The sequence below is a fragment of the Fukomys damarensis genome, unplaced genomic scaffold, assembly GCF_012274545.1.
Source record: "Fukomys damarensis isolate Sample0158 unplaced genomic scaffold, DMR_v1.0_HiC HiC_scaffold_24, whole genome shotgun sequence".
NCBI lineage: Eukaryota > Metazoa > Chordata > Mammalia > Rodentia > Bathyergidae > Fukomys > Fukomys damarensis.
In genome coordinates this window covers 11,533,473-11,543,495 of record NW_022900936.1, presented here as the reverse complement: position 1 = coordinate 11,543,495, position 10,023 = coordinate 11,533,473, and the positions used below count along the sequence as shown (strand labels likewise).

Below are 10,023 nucleotides of genomic sequence, written 5' to 3'. Positions count from 1 at the left end.
CAACCCCCCCCCCCCCCCGCACAGCGAGACAGCCCCGGGCAGGACGGATCCTCAGTGGGTGCCTCAATCCCCCAGCCGCCTTCCCACCCGGTATCCCAGGACCGCGATCCTGAAAGATCACGCTTTCAGAGCCCAAATCTCTCTCTCGGCAGAGCCCAAGCCTTCACCGCCGCGGCGCCCGGAGCGCAGGGTGGAAACGCTGCCAGCCACCCCAGCCCGGCTCCAGGGCGCAGCTCCCCGGCTTCAGGACGCAACCCCGGGGTCTCACCTGTCCTCCTCCCGAGCCACACCGATCCCCGGCCCCCCAGCACCAAGAGGTCGCGAGCCGAGGCAGACGGATCGACCGTGAAATGAAAGCTCACCCCCCGCTTCCCGAGGCGTACATGGCTCGCCCGGCTGGCTTCACATCTCCCAAACTTCCCAGACCAGGGGAAGCGGCCGCGGAGGCAGGGCTGCGGGCGAGGGAGTGGGTGTCACTTGGGAAGTTTCGAGCTGTGATGAATCTGATGAATCTGGCCGTTGGGGTGTGTAGCAGAGGGCCCTTTGCTCCTCCCCACCTCCTCCCACCTCTCCTCCTTCCTCTCCGCCTCCTTTTCCAGTTCAATTCTGCCCTGGGCTTTCCCAGTGCCAGGAACTCAGGGCTTCAGTGGGGCTCCCAGACTTGCTCACCGCATCCTCAGGAGACATTTATTTCTCCCAGGCCGTTTTATAACTGAACCTGGTCACCCTACACAAAATGGAGGCGGGGGGGGCTGTTAAAAGGATTTTAAAGGCTAGAAATCCTAAGTATTAAAAGAGTAGCAGACAGGAAAGAAATATATCAATTTTTCAACTGACTGCCTTCTCCTTAAAACCTTTACAAAGTACCTCAGATAAAAATATAACAGACAAAATAACAGAAGAAAATCTCAAGCACCCACCATGCTGCATTAAAAAATTAAAATTGGGCTGGGGATTTAGCTCAGTGATTCTGCCACCTGCCTTGCAAGTGCAAGGTCCTGAGTTCGATCCCTGGCAGCAAAAAATGAATAAATTAAATAAAATAAAAAATTAAAATTACCAATTTAGTTCAGACTAACTGGAAGCTCCTCCCTGAAGCCACCTCCCTAAAAAGAAAGCTGCCACATATTTGATTTCCCCTGAGCAACTTTTTTTTGGGGGGTGGGGTACTGGGGATCAAACACAGGACCATCCCCGGCACCCCTCAGCAATTTTTTAAAGGAAACATGATAACTTCAAGTTCACCACAAAACAATCTAATGGCTATCTATCCCTCTGCTGGAACTGACCTTGGTTTCCAAAAAAGAAGTTTTGTGAAATAAAACTTTAAATGGCCAGTGGTTAAATGAAGCCTCAGGTGGCTGACCCAAGAGAATGAAAGAGATCACAATCTAAGAAAACAGCAAATCTGAAGAGACAAGTGAGAAGCCGTATGTGAAATGGCTAAAGCATTCATGGGTGAAATTGATAAATTAATAGCACATTATCATTTCATAAGGTTAATAGCTGTGCCAAAAGTCACGGATACTGAACTACACTGCAAGAGGCTTTCCTCAAAGACACAGGCTACAAAAATAGGAGCTCAACACCCAAAGAAGAAGGCACAGTGACTCCAGCCAGTCAGAGTTCACACCAAGAAGGAACTTCCAGGAAACTAACATCAGAATCAACGTGGTGGAGACCAGGGTGACTCACTCGACTCAAATGCACACGTCTTCAACACGAAGAAAGAAATGCCAGCCCGAGTTATTTTCTTGGTAATTTGCACAGAGGTTGGCATAAGCAGAAAATGAATGGCCATTTAATACATGAAATAAGCAAACCAACAGACCAGAGGTGACTTTGCCTCAGAGAACATCTGGCGATATCTGCAGATACTTCAGAGGGTCACACATTGGGGGCAGACATTAAGGCTGCTGCTAAATGTCCTCCAGGGCTTAGGAAACCAAGAGCTGTGCAACGCCCGATGCCAACAGTGCTGCCGGTGAAAACCCTCAGTTGGAGGGGTTGCTACCAACCGTCTCTTCATCTATCCCTCAGAGGATCCTCAGCATTATGAGACGACTCTCCAGGGACTTGTAAAAATATGAGATAAAACTGCTCCTTCTTTTCCACTGTGCAGCATTTGATGGCTGAGAACCAGCTGTGGGAGCCCAGAGGAAAGTGGATGATGAGGTCACTCACTGGCTAGGCTAATGACCAATGCCGGACCTTGGATGAAATAACCAACCAACTGGGAAGCCAGTGGAGGAAGGTGACACAATACCCAGGTATCAGCTTTAGAATCAGAGACAGTAGGGTTGGGAGGAGGAGACACCCAAGAGCAATCAGAGATGCAAATGATACAAAGACAAAGGAAGCTGGGCAGTGGCCCTGTCAGTCATCTCTTCCCACAATCACGAGTGTACGCTGCAACACTTCCACTCAGAACCGGAAGGATGTTTAATCTCCTCACAGCGGATCCAAAAGAATGCCATGCCTTCCTTAGGGGAAGAGAAGGTGAGCACCGTGGAACCGGCCCAGCAAAGGGTTTCTGGTCTCCCCGAGACCCAAGGAGAAGTCAAGAAGGTTGAGTTTTAGTTGGTTAGATTATGTACTGTAATTGTAGAAGTGAATGGGATACAAGGGGATGGTCCCACAAATGTATACATTGTGGGGATGATCCAATCAAGGTTATTAGCATATCCATGGCTGCGGCGAACCGTCCCTGTATAGTGAAATATTCAAACCTTGCTCTTCTAGCTCTTTGGAAGCATAGAATAAATCACTACTGACTACAGTCACCTTGCTGCGTAATATGGCTCCAAAACTTACCCTGTTTAGCCCCGTTTTCTCCCAGCCCTCATTGCTTTCCAGTCTCTGGTGACCATCATCCTGCTATCTATCCTAAAAAGTGTTTCTGCTAACTCTGCAGTGCCATCTGACTTTTTTTAGTTCTTTAGGATATTATTTAATATCAGAGAAAAGGTTTCTTACTACCATTACTCAGTGTTGCTCAGAGGATGTCAGAAGATCATGCTTTGGTTCACATTTCTGAGTGAACCCAGGGAATTTTCACTGAGCTACATTCCCACCCCTCTTTTTGTTGTTGCTGTTTTGTTTTGTTTTGTTTTGTTAAATTTCAAGATAGAGTCTTGCAAAATTCCCCAGGCTGGGCTCCAACTTGTGATCCTCCCGCCTCATCCTTCCAGACTGACAGGAGCACACCATGCCCAGTTGTTGGCTCATCCTGAATCGTCTTGAAGGCACCCATGCTAGGTCCTGAATAAATGCCTGTCAGATTGAACTGAGTCCATACCCACCATTTCTTGGGCCTAAGAATAGAGTCCCCTGTGGGACTTCTGGAGAATTCCCATGACTCACAAGAGGTCAAGAGAGCAGAACCTGCAGGGACACGATTCACACTCAACACCTGCTGATTACACCAGTGGCTGGCAGGTTTCAAAAACCTGGACAGAAGGGCTGACCCGACACAGCCTGGCAGGAGCCCTCCACACACTGCTTTCCAAGTGGGGTGGCACGCTGTCCTTCCTAAATCTCCAGCTTCTTAGCCCAACATATAGAACCACCATTGGTTTTGCTTATTTAAAAAAAAAAAAAAAAAAACAGGGCCAGGGATTTAGCTTACTGGTTCTGCCGCCTGCCTTGCAAGTACAAGGACCCGAATTCGATCTCGCACCAAAAAAAATATGAATTTAGGAAAAGAAAATCGGATCATAAGATCTCAATCCAAAGCAATGAATTTACACATGCAACAGAGTTCTTGCACAGAGGAACTGCACTAGCAGGGGTGCACAACTGTTCTTACAGTTGCTCAAAATGGGGTAAACATGGCAACCACACTAAATGACCCAAGTCACAAAAACAAACATACATTACCTAAAGTGAAAGGACAGATATAAGAATGCATGTGAAACCCTGGAAGCCACGACACCCTTGAATCATCATCACCCTTGTATCATCAATGGATTTTTTTTCTTTTGTGGCCTTTGCACTGTGGTTATATCCCTGGCTTTTGTTTTGTTTTAAAAACACAGTCTTAGCCCTGCATGATGGTGCAGGCAGGTCTGTAATCCCAGCACCTGGGAAGCTGAGAACGGAGGATCGACCCCCATTGGTTGTTTATTTAAAAAAAAAAAAAAAAAAACAGGGCCAGGGATTTAGCTTACTGGTTCTGCCGCCTGCCTTGCAAGTACAAGGACCCGAATTCGATCTCGCACCAAAAAAAATATGAATTTAGGAAAAGAAAATCGGATCATAAGATCTCAATCCAAAGCAATGAATTTACACATGCAACAGAGTTCTTGCACAGAGGAACTGCACTAGCAGGGGTGCACAACTGTTCTTACAGTTGCTCAAAATGGGGTAAACATGGCAACCACACTAAATGACCCAAGTCACAAAAACAAACATACATTACCTAAAGTGAAAGGACAGATATAAGAATGCATGTGAAACCCTGGAAGCCACGACACCCTTGAATCATCATCACCCTTGTATCATCAATGGATTTTTTTTCTTTTGTGGCCTTTGCACTGTGGTTATATCCCTGGCTTTTGTTTTGTTTTAAAAACACAGTCTTAGCCCTGCATGATGGTGCAGGCAGGTCTGTAATCCCAGCACCTGGGAAGCTGAGAACGGAGGATCGCCATGAGTTTGAGGCCAACCTGGGCTACATAGTGAGTTCAAGGACAGACTAAACTACATAGTGAGTCCATCTCAGAAAAACAAGATAAAACAAGACAAAAAGACAGAGTCTTGCTAAATTGCCCATGCTAACTTGTGATACTTCTGCCTCAGCCTCCCAGATTACAGGCATTCATTACTGCACCCCATTCATCAATGGATACTAACACAAGAGCTAGCTAAGCAGACAGAGGAGATAAGCATAATGAAAAGCATTTACTATTTGGAGAAAAAAATTACATTTCTCTATTCCCCTCTGTCAGTTGAACTTATACCCACAAAAAACTATGGAGTTTGCCTGTTTTCCCTAAAGATTTTTTTTAACTCAATGTTTAGCTTGCTAGTGTGTGAGCGTGTATCAGTGTGTGGATGCGGGTGTGTGTAACAGCTGACTTCAAATTCCTTTCAAAGTGTGTTCTGAAGGACAACAATGTCACCCTTAAGCAAATGTCCTGTGGATTTCTGCCCAAAGGCTTTCAGAACCAACTCCTCAGAAATTTGGGCAGTTTCACCCCAGCATGACAATTAACTGAACTAAAATCTGCAAATCTGATGCCAGTGCCCATTGGGGAGCTTATCCCATTCTGTCCAGCTGGCAGAGGGAGCTGAGAGACCTCCCCAGAAAAAGGTAAAAAAAAGTGGGCCCCTACACACCATTTGCAACACCTAGCAACAGCCAATCAGCTTCGAGGCTGGGGAGACCCGCCCTCCTCGTCCAAGGTAGGGTGGGGGTGGGGGTGGGGGGGCTAACTGACAGTCAACTTTTATGAATCCAACAGAAAACACCATTTCCCATGCAAAACTGCAATTTCATGCACAGACCCCATTAATCTTATGGAGTCACAGTGCCAACTCAGGTAGTTTCTCAGGAATACATTTTGCAGTTAGCTACAAACTGATTTGTCAAAAGCAGATTTTTTTACTATCTGAAACTGACTGGAGGTTTCAGTATGGACTAATTCCACCCACTCACTCCCATGCTTGAGAATTTGAGGATCTGCTCAGAAAGAAGACCGCGTTAGAAAATCTTTGATTTAGCCCTGGCTGAGGCCTTCCTTCTCCCCGAGACAGGACACAAACAAGTTTCTCTCTGCCAGGTGATGTCTTGAAGTGCAGCCCTCATTAAATTTGATTTGATACAAGAATATTCACAAGCTTCAAATTACATCTTGTGCCAAGCAGACGTAGAGATTCTACATAATTTGCTCTCCCTGAAAACTGACAACTATGCAGAGATATTCCTCAAAAAATAAGATCTGTCAAAAAGGGGTCAAGAAAACTCTAATGGCCTTTTTAATGCCATTCCCAGAAGGCACAGCAGTGACTGTGTGGCCAGTTCCTTAAAATCTACAGGCTTCAATTTTCTCAATAATCAAAGCATGTTGTTTGATTTAATTTTCTCTGGCTTCCTAGTTCAATCTTCCCATTTTAATTTCCTTGAAGAAGAAAGACTAACACACCAAAGTCAGGGTTTCATGATGGGTGGCCACATACGTAACACTCGAGGGATCTGTAACCGGAAGGGCAAAGGGAGAAGGAGGAAATACATCTACAAGATAAAGTTAACAAGGCAAGGGAAGAACCATAAAGGAGCACCAACCAGCAATAAACCACAAACCATACGGGGCCGGGTGCTGCCCCACCTCACACACAGATCCTAGCATGCAAGGTGCTTTGCACAAGAGTCCATGTGGCTCGCGGGGGGAGAGCATCTAGGGTTCCCTGTAGTGAGATCTTTCAGAAACCTCGCTGCTTGGCAGCAGTAAGCAATACTAATTGTTACTGGCACTGAATGTAAGAATGCAGAATAACTAAGACAAGAAGATATGAGGCCAGCTTCTAACTTCAGTCCTACCCTCTCTCCCAAAGTATATGGGCGGCTGAAGCTTATGATCCTTGAAAGAGCTGGGCTAGGGAGCATTTCATAGGGGGTGGCCTCATCTGGTCACAGGAGAGGCAAAGCCATGAATTAAGAGGAGGACCTGGTTCAGGTCCAGCCCGCACCAACCAGCGGATCAATGACTGAGAGCGAGCCTTTTGTACACAGGCAGGGGAGAGAGATGACTATTGCCAGGGGAGGCCTGCATTCACAGGCTTTGTCCTGGGCACGTGCCCAATGCTTTCTCCAAAGGAGAAGGAACACTCAACATGCCCAGACTCTTTTCAATCAGGAAATCAGCCAAGCCGGTATCTCAGACTAGCTCAGCATTCATGATGCTTGTGTGCTAATCGTGCTGTTCTGATCACGGGTGCAGTGCAGTTCAGGCACAAGGTCCATGCTGGATGGGACAGTAGGGGCCCCTCCAAGACCTCAGGGACACAGACAGACCCCAGAGTCCTCCAGACCCTGGAAAGAACTGATCCTTATGTCTTCTGCAAAGCCCCTATTGTCAGGCGTTATCAGGCCACCTTAGGAGAGGATCACACAGGCCGCTGACACTAACCAAGGCTAACCAATTCAGCAGATATGCTTTGGCTAATCATGGGCTGAAATAGTTTTGACTTTTGCTTCACATTAAAATACAGCAGTAACTGTCATTTCATATTTTCCAGGCCAAAACACATTATAGAATACTGCAAGGAAAAGAGTTAAAAAATGAAGGATAGGAAGGAGACACCAAGAACTTGGGTATTACGGCAATGAAAAGGACCGCACCTATGACCTATCGGTCATACCTGACACAGCACAGTGTTCTCGGATTGTGACAGGCATATCATCAATTAAAATTAAACGACTTCTTATGAATAATGGTTGGGAAACATGCTAATGAGAATTACTTGTCTTGCCTTCCCATCTGAAAATATGGACGTTAGCTTTTTATGGTCTTTAGGAGCACTTGGAAACACTTTCCCTAACGTAAAGGTTTTTGCAATCAGAAATATCTCAAAATCTCCCTGTGGTAGCCTAAGACAGTGGTCCAACCACTGTGGCACTGGGGACTGATTTCGTGGAAGAGAATTTTTCCCAAAAAAAAGGAGGGGAGGGGGTCAGGATAATTCAAAGGAGCAGGAAATCTAGATTCCCTCACAAAATTTTCTAAATCGCTCACAAAACCTAGATCTCTCACAAGCACAGTTCGGAGCAGGGCTCATGTTCCTATGAGAATCGAAGCCGAAAGGAAGCAGAGCTCAAGCACTAAAGCAAACAGCCCAGAGCAGCTGTAAATACAACAAAGCAATGCTCACCCCATCACCTCTTGCAGTGTGGCCCAGTTCCTAACAAGCAATGGACACTGGTACCGGTCCATAGTGCAGGGCTTAGGGACCTCTGATATAAGGGCCACATGAAGAGCCACAGCCCATGACTGTAAGAGCAGAAAGGGAGTCTCATATATTAATTATTTATCTGAGGTCAGACAGCTGAAGTCACTGCTCAGGTTCACAGAGTAAATAAAAGCAACACCCTCTTGACCTAGAGCTACTGAAATAAATCTGCTCTGTGCTCTACCACTCAGTTACCCCCTTAAAATCTTTTCCATAAAATTTGACATTAAATGCAGTACATGTGTACACATTTGGGGTCTGAACATACTTCAGAGAACACATACAAAATTCCCTACATAAAACTACCATAATAAGTTGGTGCAAGGGAAGTGCTTGGCTCGCAAGTAAACCAGAGGCTCAGCGAACCAGAGGATGGGCACAGTCAAACCAGGGGCAGAAGGCAGAGAGAGCCCCAGCAGCCAGTATCCTTCAGGACAGACTGCAATGGCCCGTCAGCAACCACGGGAGAGCCTGGCAGGGACACCGGGTAGATTCACATGTGTCCAAGGTGTCATGGCAGCAGCGCGGCCAGGCACAAATCTCCCTCAGTTCTGTCGTTGGGACCCCAACAAATTAAAATGTGTCTCCACTTATGCTGCAGAACACTGTCATTTTCACTTGAACACAAACACTTGTTGCAGCCTTATTCACAAGAGCCAAAAGGTAGAAACAACCCCGGTGCCCACTGACAGATAAACACATAAGCAAAATGTACAGTGGTATATTCCCATGGTGGAATATAACTGAGTCGTTAAAAAGGATGGTGGAGGAAGTAGACTGGGCCCTGATCCACCGCGGGAAGGAGAACCATGCCAGCTCCTGACCCAGCCACCATCACTCAAGCACCAGGAAGGTAGCCCCGCGGGTGCCCCTGAACCCCCGTAAGCCCCCCCGCCCGGCACTCTCAGACCTCCTGACTGTGCCAGTCTTTGGACCCACTCTGCAGAGACAGAGGTTGTCATCAAGGGTATTTTTTCTGAGTTCCCAACTTTGAACATCTTTAAAGAAAGGGCGTGGGAAAACTGTAATAGAACGTTGTGGAGTTCAACCATTCAGAAGGTTGGGGAACTCAATCTGGGCCTTGCAGGCCGAGGTCAGTCAGCGTCATTGGGGTTCAGCCATCAGCTAACTGAGATCAGGGGTCTTGCATCCTCTCTCTGTCTGAGCCATTAAATGGTAATACACTATATTGTAATTTTGTTCACTGCAGACATGTTCTGGACTGCTTCTTGATTTCAATTTAATTCAAATGATTTAAGGGTGATAAGACTAGTGACTACAACCGGAGGTCAGTGTCAAAGTTGTGCTTGATCTTAATATGTTGCAGATTGTATCAGTTGGGGTAAAGCATTGCCGTTGATTTGATGAGCTGTTTTCTCTGATGTTATGAAGATGAGAATGTCTGTGGGTCATTAGAGACACAGAAGCTAGGGCGCAATTATATCAGGAAGATTTGGGTGATAATCCAGAGATTAAATCAAGGACAGTCCGACAACAAAAAGAAAAAAGAAAACACGTAAGCAAGACACAAGGACAGACTTCCAGTTCACCAATAGCAAACAGTAGGGCAAATGAGGATGAAAAGGCCGATAGTGAACCACCAGGACACCCTGAACTCAAAGCACAGGAAGTAACAAAACAGATCAATCAGGCTCTAGAAAAATTCAAAACAGAAATAATTTCCCAGATAACCATAGAGGTAGTAAGCAAAATGGAAGTCGTGATTCGAGACTCTAGAGCAGAAACTGACAAAAAAATAGATGAGCTCAGGACCATGATAGAAGCCATGAAGGCCCAGCATAAGAAAGAAATGGAAAAAATAAATGCCCAACATAGGAAAGAAATGGAAGCCATAAAACAGATTCAAACAGATATCCAGGAGATTAAACACTCTATTGAAAGTGTATGCAACAGAATTAAAGAATGCAAAGATAGACTCTCAGATATAGAAGATAAGATTGCAGTCAGTGACCATGAAAAGAGAGGTCTCTTAAAAACAGTAAGAGATTATGAAAAATCAATCCAACAACTCCTAGATAATGCAAAGAAGAATAACATAAGACTGATAGGAAT

The 10,023-nt window shown here is 45.8% G+C and overlaps 1 protein-coding gene across 12 annotated transcripts in view; it reads right to left on the bottom strand.

Moving 5' to 3' along the window:
• Positions 1-10,023, bottom strand: part of Tiam1 (TIAM Rac1 associated GEF 1) — a 401,135-nt gene that overhangs the window by 195,473 nt on the left and 195,639 nt on the right. Inside the window, exon 1 of one of the 12 annotated variants that reach the window (XM_010608610.2) lies at positions 363-563. The exons of 9 other annotated variants lie outside the window; for them this stretch is intronic. The gene's annotated coding sequence lies outside the window, so the exon portion shown is untranslated. 2 more of the 12 variants (XM_010608613.2, XM_010608612.3) reach the window with 2 other exon arrangements.